This window comes from Pagrus major, chromosome 4 (assembly GCF_040436345.1).
Source record: "Pagrus major chromosome 4, Pma_NU_1.0".
Lineage (NCBI taxonomy): Eukaryota > Metazoa > Chordata > Actinopteri > Spariformes > Sparidae > Pagrus > Pagrus major.
Window position 1 is genome coordinate 29,711,976 of NC_133218.1, and position 11,997 is coordinate 29,723,972.

Below are 11,997 nucleotides of genomic sequence, written 5' to 3' on the forward strand. Positions count from 1 at the left end.
AAGTCTCGTAGACTTTTTCCCTCCTCTCTGAACCCTTGTGGAACATGTATTGAAAATTGCAATTTTGTTGTCTTCTGTGAACTTCGTATTACTGTTTATTAAAAATACAGTGAATTAGTGAATCATTACAAGATAAAATACCTGTCAGGAAAACTTACAGTTACAGTCATTTTTAGAATTGTGAAAAACTATTATATAGTTAATATTTAACAAGGATCACATCCTTGCTTGATTTGGGAAGGAACTGGCAGGGTGTTGAGTTTTTTTCCTCTACTTTGTCCTCTGTGGTCAGCTTTTTAACTTCTTCCTTTCCTTTTTTCTTTTTCTGTATTTATTTGTAATTTCAAACAAGTAAAAAGGACAAAATGTCTGTGGCTAGGGGATAAAAATGATGTGCTGTCAGATCCAATCATGGAGAATATATAAAGCCAAATTTTACCCAACAGAATAGCCACTCACATCACAGATGTCACTAATTTAAGTACAAATTATCTTCTTTGATTTGCTGAAAAAAATCAATTCCAACATTTACAGAGTGTATAATCCCGGCTCGTCACCTTTAAAATTTTAAAATAGGATCATGTGTGTGTTTCTGTGTATAGGTATTCTCTGGTCCATCTTTGTGTGTATGACCATGTGGATATCTGTCCACTTATGTTTGTGTGTTTAAATCTGTGCGGGTGTCTCTCTATCTTCACGTGTGTCTGTATATTTACAATATCTCTCTGCCCGCGTGTGCGTTTGTCCATCTGTGTGTCTGCATGCATGTTTGTCTGTTCGTACACTAAATGACCTATAGCCCTCTGTCTCTCACACACTCCTCTCCATCACTCCAGCCTCTCATTACAGCTGCAGAACCCCGGCCTGTCACGTAATTAAAGGCAAAGTTATAAATGACCAGCAGGCCAAAAGCCATATTTCACAGGTGGCCGCATATTTATTTATAATTTTTCACCTTTAAATGTGTTTCTTATGCAAATGAGAGCCAGGACACTTTTCAATTAACTTTGGGGGCCAGTCCCTCTAAGTACCGCAGAAGCTTGTTATTGAAAATAGAGTATTTTTGTTATCAGCCATAAATTATTCCTGCATGTCAAAGAAATTGAAAGATGTAATGTATGGGCCTGTATTTGGCGCTTCCAGAGGTGGCCAGTGTATTTCCCCTCCCTTAAGGACTTGGCGATTGCTTTTCTGGAAACACCAATTTTTTTTTCGATCGCTAACAGGTACATCTACGATTCAACCCCTCCCGTTTTTTTTTTTTTTTGCTTTTCTATGAGACGCTCTCTTTCTCCTCTCACATGCACACACAGTCAGACTTGCACTTACACTGCAGGGCAGTTTAACGGTATATTATATGAGCAATTGGCAGGCAGGTAGGTAGCAAGGTATGGTTCTTTTATGGTGACAGACTGAGAGTGTCCCCCTCTGCCTCATTTTCTCCTTAATTGACCTGCTGAGGGAAAGCAGTGGAGCGACCCCGCTATACTATCACCTCAGGGAGAGAGAGAGACGGAGGGAGAAGGAGATTCAACAGAGCCAACTCTCTACTGGCAGAGTGAGGAAGACAGAAAGTTAAGTAGCAGAGGTATCAAAAGAAAGAAACAGTAAAGAAAGAGACAGAGCGGTTGTAAACCGGGGAAAGAACATGTGTTCCTCCTGCTCTCCTGTCCCGTCTGTAGCCCTTCACAGTGGGAGATGTGTAGGATACGCTTTGAGGTACGTGTGTGCGCATTCACAAGTGTGTTACCTTTGTTACGATGTGTGTGCACCGCGCATTAAGGTGTGTGTGTGTGTGCAGCTGTGCCCTCTCCCTGGTGCGTAAAAAACGTCCATTAATTGAATTCCCCCTAATTTCCCGTCAGCCTCGCCTTGCAGAGCGAGACGCCTGCCTGCCAGCCGCGCAACGCCACACTTCAGGTATGGTGGATAATGGAGGATGACATTTCTGTCCCACCATGCCTCGGGGCAGCATGTGATACATGGCTTCCTCTATGAAGGTTAAACTCAGCTAACCTGCCTTTGGCGTTTCATTACCCACTTGTTAAATACTCTTTTGGTAATAAAATGATTAAAAATTTTATTGCTTCTCTCAAATGAGGCCTCTTTTCAAAGGGATTTAATGACTTTGGAGATGGATGTGTGTGTGTTTGTGTGCGTGAGTGCACTCTCTGTGTGAATGCACACATGTGTGTGTGTGTCCAGACAAGTGCATCTCCAGTTAGGCACGACCAGTGTGTAAAAACCTAATGAGAGTGATATGCTTTACAGCCAAACCACCATTATTCTCAGCCAAACGACCTGGGCCGTCATTATGTGTAAAGTAGCAATACCTTTTCCCTCTGCCGGGGCACATTCAAATAGACATGTTTTACATACAGCTCAGTCTGTGTCTTGAAGCGAAGTGAAGTATTTATACTAAAATGAATGGGCCTGACTATTTTTACATCACAAGTTAAGCAGCGTGGCTATAGCAACGGGACATAAAATATTATATTCGACCCATTAACAGGAACTACAAGCCTTGCCTTGGCCAATATGGCTCCACAGCGACTGAGCAAATCATTATACCCAGTGTCATTTTGGCTGTAAAATTAGCAGTAAAGGGACTTGAGAAACTGATCTCAAAAACCCAATAAAGCAGTTTCTTAAGGTCTGAGTCAGGAAACAGAAACGGGTCATCGGGGCCTGTTTTAAGGCCACCCACAATTTAAGAAAAATATGTTTAAGTGTAATGCAAAAAAAGTATGGTATTTCTTTTGAGAGAGTTCAAGTAAATAGATAGTGTTTTTGTATGACTTCTGCTTTGTTTTTTAGTAGTGCTAACAAAAGATTTATATAGAGTTAATTCAAAATATAAAAAGGCATATGCAAAAAGTTTGCAATCTTTTAATTTGACATCTCGATGTCTCAGATCACGGTACATAATGTCAAAACAGACTGTCCTTTGTGGGTGGTAACATTTTGAATTGCTTCAAGGAAAAACATATAGTTTTTGTTCAGGGATTTCCCAGATTAGCCTGCCTCCCAGTTGGGTCTCTGGGTTCCAATCAGTTTTGTTGGGGCTCATTGTTGGACTGCTGCTGCCCTCACAGAACCTCTGCGCGCACACACACACACACACACACACACACACACACACACACACACACACACACACACTGGCGCACACACACACACACACACACACACACACACTGGCGCACACTTAATAAATGGCTGGGTCCCCCTCCCTCGGGCCAGAGGAGTCGGTGCTGGCCGGTTCATCTGATATATCATGGCAGCCCGCTCCGCTCTGCTCCACTGGACCCTGTCCAACACCTGTTCTCCCATCAGGGGATGTTGTGTTGGCGTGGCGTGGCTATGCCACTGTACAGATTGGCACTGCCCAGTTGGGGCAGCAGAAAGGATGAAGTATGAGATTCCCAGTGACTAAATGTAAGCTGTAATTAGGAGGGAGGACCACAGTGGAAAACGGCCATGACTTATAAATATCCTCTGCATTATAGGATTTAGGTATCACATTGGAATAAAAGACATAATAGTCTTAACAACACAATACATTAATCAACTTAATTATGAATAAATTACATTATTATTTTAGCAGGTAGATGAACCATTTCAGCTGCTGCTGGATTTGATTTGCACAGTATTCTCAAAGAAGAAAATATCTCATAGTAAGCATGATCTAAATCACTGTAAATACATCAGTCACATGAATAAAGCCAAAAGTCTTCTCTAGTTTTTTTCTTTCGTATGATTTATTAATAAATTGATGTAATTCATATTTATAACATAATATACATTTTATGTTTTAAATATTTTTAATAAAGAATTTATATTTTACCTTTAATCTTAATCATTTATAGTGAAACTTCAACTCTCCCTACTTATCACAGTTGTGCACACACAAGGTTTTGAATGCCAAACATGATGAAAATTGACATTTCAAGTACTTTTTCTCTCTAAGTGAGTGGTGTAGATAATATGATTATACAGAGAATTTCTTTACAACCTACGTGCTTGTTGGACCGCTCATGTTGCTTGCCCTCAAGACTAAACTCTTAACACTGTGTCTAACAAAGTTGTTGCATCCCCAAATCTCAGCAAATAAAATATTAAAATGTTGCCATAACTGACAGAAATATTGGACATTACTGAAATAACTAACATCCAGGTGCCAAAATAATCATACAACTCTAATGTCTAATGTAGTTTTAGTTTTAAAACTTCCAAAGACTGCAGAAAAAGCGGAGTTACAAAGGATTGTATTCATCTACAATAAAATCCAACCATACATGAATCAGGTTTGTTGCCAATGCACTCCTTACTCTGTGTTTTGTGGGACTGTGACTTAAAAGCAAAGTTAACCTCATGAGTTAAATATACAGTTCTCAAAATATTACATTGCGGCAGTTGAAATTGCTCAGCAGAGTCAGAGTTTTCCCACATATCTAATAATTCACTGATTGGTGACCTTTAATTGTCTTTTTGTCACTATAATTTGGTTTGTGTCAGCACCAAGACTTAATGTGGCAGATGGGAATACAGTAGGGGAATTATGGGATGTATATGAAGCCATGTAATTTAGAAAATGTGAAAAATGCAATTTAACACATTAGCATCCGCATGAAACACCTCGTTCTGAAGTGACATTCTGCAGTGACAAAAGGTGAATATAAACCAGTTATGATCCATGCGTTTCTACCAACACTACATGGAGAGGTGAATATTAGCGCCCCTTATGTACTCACCTGTCTGTCTGTTGGTCTGTTGCGGCCACAGGGACATTTAGCACAGGGGGGTTGGGGGGTCTCTCTCTTGTCCCATCTGCATGACAGATTGCCTGGGAGAGAGGGGAGGTGCTGAATGAGAAATTAACATCTGCATCGCCGCATAGGTGGGTTCTCTCCACTGAGGCTGTGACGTAAACTTGTCACATATTCACAATTCTGCCAATGTAGGTAGGTTTCTTTTTTTTTTGCTCTCATCAGTAAAAAGCCATTTGGGCAGGTATGAAGAGGGACGATCATCTCATATGACAACGGATAACTATTAAAATTGTAACTCTAAAATGTAATATTCATGATCAAAACTTGGCCAGAATACTACATAGTTGTTGTGAACTTTAATATGACATTACTGTGATAATAAGTAGTCCCTCTACGCTCCTCTCCTGCTCGTAGGTCCACACTGAAAGTCCACTTTTAATCCAGTAGAGGGCGACAGATATATAGATATATGAGTTGATGAGTGGTGTAATTTTAAGTCTCAAACCATCTTAATTTGCTTGACTTAGCTGATACAATTCACAGAACTAATGGTCCAGTTTTATTTGAATGTTTTAGTTACTTTTTCCAACAATCTCAGGTAAGGTGGTTTGCTGATGATTTTTTTAAATATACTTTTTCCTCATTATCATCACTGGAAGGAGTGTCTCTTGTTATTTTACACAACTTCTGCTCTGATCCATGGGTGGACTGACAAAATGATAATTCACCTTTGAAGCTGCAGTATTTAGAAATTTTAATCAGAGGAGAAAGATCTTCATAGACTGATTTTTTATGCCTAAACAAACTCTTTGTTTTCACGACTGAATAAACAAACAAAAAAAGATCTTAAAGGACAACAGTTTTGTACTGTTTTACTTTGGTTTCTGTTTGGCGGACCCTGCCACCTTTCTAGCTTCAAACCACTGGGAACCTTATTTTCCTCTGAGACCAGCTTGTTCATTCAATTATGGAAAAAATCAATATGTCTGAGTTTGTATTATTACCTCATTAATATTGTAAATATCAAAGTTTTGATTTAGGCTACATAGTGCCCCTTTAACACATGCATGTCTACTAATTAAATAGCAATTTAAACTTAACAGGGACATGTGAAAAGTTTGAAAAAATAAATCTACAGTTTATTCTAAAAGCCTATATTGTTTGACTAAATTAACAAGTAAGAAATACAGAAATAGGGAATTTCATCACCAAAGACCATACTTGGATTCTTCCTTATCTTAGCTAGCGTTAGCTAACTATTTGTCAGGGGTGTTGTCTGATTTAGCATAAATACCTGATGTAGCTATCAACTTTTACCGTTTTTAAGGACATTTATTTCTACCTGTGTGTTACTGCCTGTTCTTCATCATCACAAAACAACAATAAAAATTACTTCACCAACGATATGACATTACCTTTAAGAAGAATAATCAGTCAAAAACGCAGTAATTAGCACAACCAAGTCAACCGCCGCTCGGACCGTACCATTTTGGGGAGGAAGAGGGGGAGGGACCTTTTCCACAAGGATCAGAGGTGATGACACGCGCTACACCCAGTCCCGCCGTAGGTCTCGCGCCGGAGACACGATGACAGCGCGTCGGATCAACTTGCAGCCTGTTGGTGAAGAATAGTGAGCGGGTCTGTCCCGCCGCAGCCAAGAGGTAAGTCGCAATTTTTGAGGGTTAACTTTATGTTAGTATGTTCCGCAGGTGGAGCACGTCACCTCATGAGGGGTCTCAATGATGAAAATCAGACCTTCACTGTCCGCTCGGCTGTTGCTGATGCTGTTAGGAAGCAGGAAACAATCACGCTGTTAATGAGAGGGGGGCTTAACTGTGGCGCTGTGGCTTCTAGCTGTAAAATGTGCCAGTTTGGCTGGAAAATGCGTGCTTTTTCATCCCTTTTGTTCATGCTCATATGTATGTAATCATTATTAGAGGCAGTTCACATTTGTCCACACAAAATTTATTTCACTGTCAAAAAAAAAAACTTCGGTACACTTTCTCAAACCTGTCTAGTATGTTATAAACAGATAAAATGGCCAGCCACGCAGTCTTTTATTATTTTTTCTTCCTCTGTGCATTTTAATGTAAAGATTTTAAATACAGGCTCAACTCACACTCCAGATGCAGCTCTGACTTAAATTTGGCTGCTCCCTAAAACATCCCACCAAAGAAACAGTCAGGTATTTCAGTGTGTTGCTCTTATGTAATGAGCTTAATGATTTTGTTTTTACTTCCACTTGCTGCCTTAGTTAGTAACAACGTGGCATTATATAACAGAGTGGGTGACTTGGTACATTTATAAGACAACAGTATGCCTTTTAAAAAATACTTAAAAACATAATATAATAATATAATATAATAATAAAAAATATAATGATAATATAATATTTTTCAGACTTGAAAAAAAACCAGAAAGAAAAGTAGAGTTGCTGCTGTTTGTTTGTGTGTATACAAAGTGTGTGCATGTACTTCTTGTGTGGACTCCTGATACAGCTCATAACATTTGATGCCGAGTGTGTGTGTGTGTGTGTGTGTGTGGACATTTCACATCTAACATGGCCGATGGTTTCAAACATTTTGATCACACAAACACTTGCTTGATGCAAGTCGTGATGATGCAGCTGAAAGGTTTAAAATCATGCTACGGTACACTTGCAGCCAGATTTTCATGCCTGTAGACAACACACGTTCCCCTGGAGCTATCCAAGATATAGAGAGAGCAGAAAAAAAAGAAGAAAAAACTGCTCAAGGACGTGGAGCAGGATAGCAAACTAGCAGGCAGGGTTGAAGCTTTAGCGTGCCTTCCTTCTGACCTTTTCTTTACACTGATTGTATACTGCCGTGTATGTAGACACACAATGACACTATATCTGTATGGTTGCCTGTACTGTTTCACCGTAGCTCACAGCTGACAGTATTATCCAGGTGTTGTTGTACTGCAGCATGCTTCATAGATTCACGTTGTAAAGGTCGCAAGTTTATGCAGGCATGTATACAAAGAAAAATAATCATTTGCACATAATAGTTCGAAATTCTGTGTTGTGGCAGCTGAGTGTCAGGCCAGTTCAGTTTGCGTGGGGACAAGTGCGATGATGTGTAGCTGAATGGCCGACGGAGGGTTTTGCCTGCCTGACCAGTTGGCCAGTTGGCTGGCTGGCCATCGATCCAGTGTCTGTTGAGCAAACTGTGAATGGGTGCATTTAATGTGGGTCAGTGGTCAGTGATGAGCCCATCTGAGGGTCCACTGTGTGTGTGCTTGTGTATACAACTGACACCCCTTTGCATATGTGTTGCAGCGGGTCAGTGATCACAGAGCATCTGCAAAGCTGAGAGTTTTTCTCTTGTTAATTCTCCAGTTCGGGGCTGAAAGAGACGCTGCACTGACCAGCTGACACTGCTCCACATGTCTCTGCCTTATCGCTCCCTCTCACACACACAAACGTTACCACTCGAGAACAATTTTGGACATATTCATGGGCATGCATTCACTTAATTGTGCATGTGTCTGTTTTTGTGTGTGTGACTGTGTAATATGATCATCTATTGAAGGTGGGGTGGAGGTTGGACACTGCAACCCTGCATGTCAGACTGAACAGAAAGAAAGAATAGCAGGGATGCTGGATGTGTTTGTGTGTGTACGACTGGTATGTGGGCCTGTCCAACAGAGAAAGAGCCTGGGGTTCTTATCTGACCTCTCCCAGGACGACCTCTCACCCCTCAAGACAAGCCCTTTGTGTCCACCGAGCGTGAGCCCATGGGAGAGCGTGTGTGCGTGGGTGCCTATACGTGTGTGCGCATCCGCATATGTTTGTGTGCGTGTGTATTAGAGGTATAGGCCACATCAAAGTCTTACTTAAACATTGTTATCTGGACTCACCTTTGACCTCTGCGGTCATGAGACATCCCTCAAACTAAAACACCCATGCCCTCAAAGCAGAGAGCGCATATGTGGGTTTGCATACATTAGCAAGGAGCTAAGCAGGACATAAAATCTCTTCCTTACACTTTCTTCTATAAGGCATACCTTTGGTAGCATATTATTTGATGCTAACAATCATGTCCAGAATGACCCGGATTAATAAAGCTAAGAATTATATACTACGTCTTTATTTGTTCAGCTTTTATCCTTTGACAGTGAATCCGTAATTTTAAGAACTCCTTATAAGTGTTAAAATACTTAGTATAAAAGCAGTGGTGTGGTAGTTAGTATTATCTGTGGATTGCATGGGGCTCATATTTTTTTAAAAGGACCCTAACTACATGTAAGTATGTGTGAGGAGGTTGTGTGTTTGAGGGTGGTGGTGGGAAGGGGGTCCAAGGGGTCATAAAACACCACAATAGTGTCTCTCTCCCCAGGGTGAAAGAAAGACAGAGAAGAAGAGAAGGGGGAGGAGATGAAAGGATCTCCCACTTCCACGTGAGGGAGAGACGAAAGGAGGGGGAGATGGGAGGAGAAAAGATCAACAAAGCTTCATTGCAAGTTTTGCATTCTGCTTATTTCTATCACATCTGCTGCCGCATGTTTTCTTTTCTGTGCCGCAGGGTTTGTGGCCAGAGCCCAAAGTGCAGTCTTCAAAATGCTTCTTTTGTCCAACAGTCCAAAACCCAAAGACTCCTCATTTACTGTCCTTAATGGCAAAGTCAAGCAGCAAATTTCTCTTTTAACAAGTTGGAACCAGAAAATGTTTGACATTTCTGCTTGAAAACTGACTTTCAAAATAGCTGACAATTAATTTTCTTTCCACTGACACATCAATTAATCAACCAATTGTTGCAGTTCTAATCAAAACCTGCAGAATCTTTTCTCTTTGGCATTTTACAATTGATAAATATTTGGCAGAAAAGCCTGTCTCCAAAACACGTATAAAATGGCTTCAGATTGAGACCTACAGTTCTTAGTTATTTGATTACCAGTTGGTCAGAAGTTTAGGATTCTGGTCAGGATTCAATAAAAGGTGGAATACACCTCTCTGCTTTCATCTCCTCTCTCCCTGTTTCCCTCCCTGTCTCCTCTCTCTGGTTGTAAAAAGATCAGTCTGCTTTTTGGTAGAAGGTGTGATTACTTCCTGTCAGTGCCGGCTGTGTTATGACAGGGCTTTTTGTCTTCCATCCTCTGTCTCTCTACAAAGTGGTGCAAGGCCTTAAAAGTCTACGCTGCTTCTTTACATATGAAAGTGAGGAAGCAGAAGGTGGCTGGTGAGGTGTGTGTGTGAGTGTGTGAGTGTGTGTGTGTGTGTGTGTGTGTGTGTGTGTGTGTATGTGTGTGACAGAGGGGAGAAAGAGAGACTTTGTTTGTCTGTGTGTTCATCTCCAACATGAATTTCAAGAGAAAAATGGGCATGGCCTGTTTCTCTTGCAGATGTCTGGTAGAAAATCTCAACCAGAGTAGCTGATACAATCTGTAGCTGATGCTGTGCTCCGACGTTTTGGGTAGAAGTCAGTAGTGCAGGTTATAATACTGAAGAGTGAATATGTGAGATTTAAGGGGGATTAAGGACAAAGATTGGTGTATGTTCAGTTCTAATGTGCATCTTCACCCGAGCTGGCCAAGCTGAATTTTTTTCCCTCGTAATTTTATTCATTTGTCTTGTCGAGGGATGTTCCTATTGACTTTTTCCATAACATTTACATGAAAGTTATAACTTAGACTAGTTGACAAAAAAAATTGAGCCCTATTTAATGGTAAACATTGTCAGAAAAAATATTGCCTAACATCTTAGGTGCAACAGTTAACCGAGTTGTATATGTTATATAAAGCAACATTTGATAAGAACGACATGGCATTGCAGTGCAAATTATGTCGATATGTAATGTAGATTTGTACTTTACAATAAGTTTAACTGACTTGTATGTCTGTTGCCAAGTAGTGCGGGTAGCAAGGTTTGATTAACTAGTCGACTAATGGCGCACATCCCTAACTTTGTCTTTCATAAAAGAAAATTCAAGTTTTTACAATATTGGTCTTATTTTTGTAGTTTGGGCCAAACCTACAGTATAGGGTTATACCACAGAATGAAGTCTTCACACATTTATCAAAAGCTTTCATGGATAAATATTAAAACCCATGACTCAGTGTGGAACATAACCTGGGCATAGCACAAATGAAAAGTCATACAAATGTGGAGCCATTTAGGAAATGAAGATTCATTTTTGGCGTTGAGCAAGTGTTAGAATTTCCTTAGCTACATTGGTTCCTGTATGAAAAGCCAGTGGTGATCCAGGCTGCTAGAAATGTTTTCCTTTAACTTTGATTTTGCTGCCAAGAGATACAAGAGTTTATAAAGCAATGCAGCACTTTGGAGACAGAGACAGCTTTGTTTTCATTCATCTGTGCGCCTTTATATTTAGTTAAATCAAAGTGCTGTTGTTTGTCTAATATTGTCTGGGATTTGGCCCGAATTGCTGTTGGTCACAAGACTCGTGGTTTTGTAACAGATACAGTCATCACTCTGAGGAGAAACTGTAGTCCTGCTAACTTGAATCGTAAGACACAAACAGCTTTAAATCTGTAATCTGACAGGCTAGTCTTTTCATTAGGCTCGTTAGCAAGATGCTGACATGTCAATGAGTCTATTACCCCACAGTTTCTCAGTCATGTGTAGCTTCTTGTGTGTGTGTGTGTGTATGTGTGTGTGTAGCAGCCAGCATATGGGCAGTCCAAGGTTTAGAGGAGGGGGATTAAGTTGGTGTTTACAATCCAATCTTGTTATTTCCCTCCTCACTGACCCAGTTTTGTTTGCTGCACACGTGTTTGGGTCTGCCCTGAGACTTAAGTCAGTGTTTATCATTCATTCAGCATCTTGCTTAAGCACAAGCAGTGCTTCTAATTTTTAAATCGAAGATGAAATGATTCAAGTCATTTAAAGTGCATTGAAAATGTGCTTGTGGTGATATTCTTACCTTAACAGCAACAACAACAGTCTTCATCGCAAGTTTTGAAATAGTATATGGAAAGAATTGCTTTCTTTGGCTGTTTTTCATCTGTTCGAGAGCAAGATGACCGAGGCGAACCAGGCCAAAAAGAAAAACAGAGAATCAGAGAGAATCAGGGAGAGAAAGAATAGGAAAACAGTGAGTAAGAGGGAATAGCGTCTAGGTCAGGGTGCCCTGACTCTGTCAGTGCAGCTGATTTTATGGCATGCTGTCTGGATGGATGCCATCCATGAGTAACCAGTGTTTATGTGCGTGCAGGCCTGTGTGTGTTCCTGTGTGAGTAAATG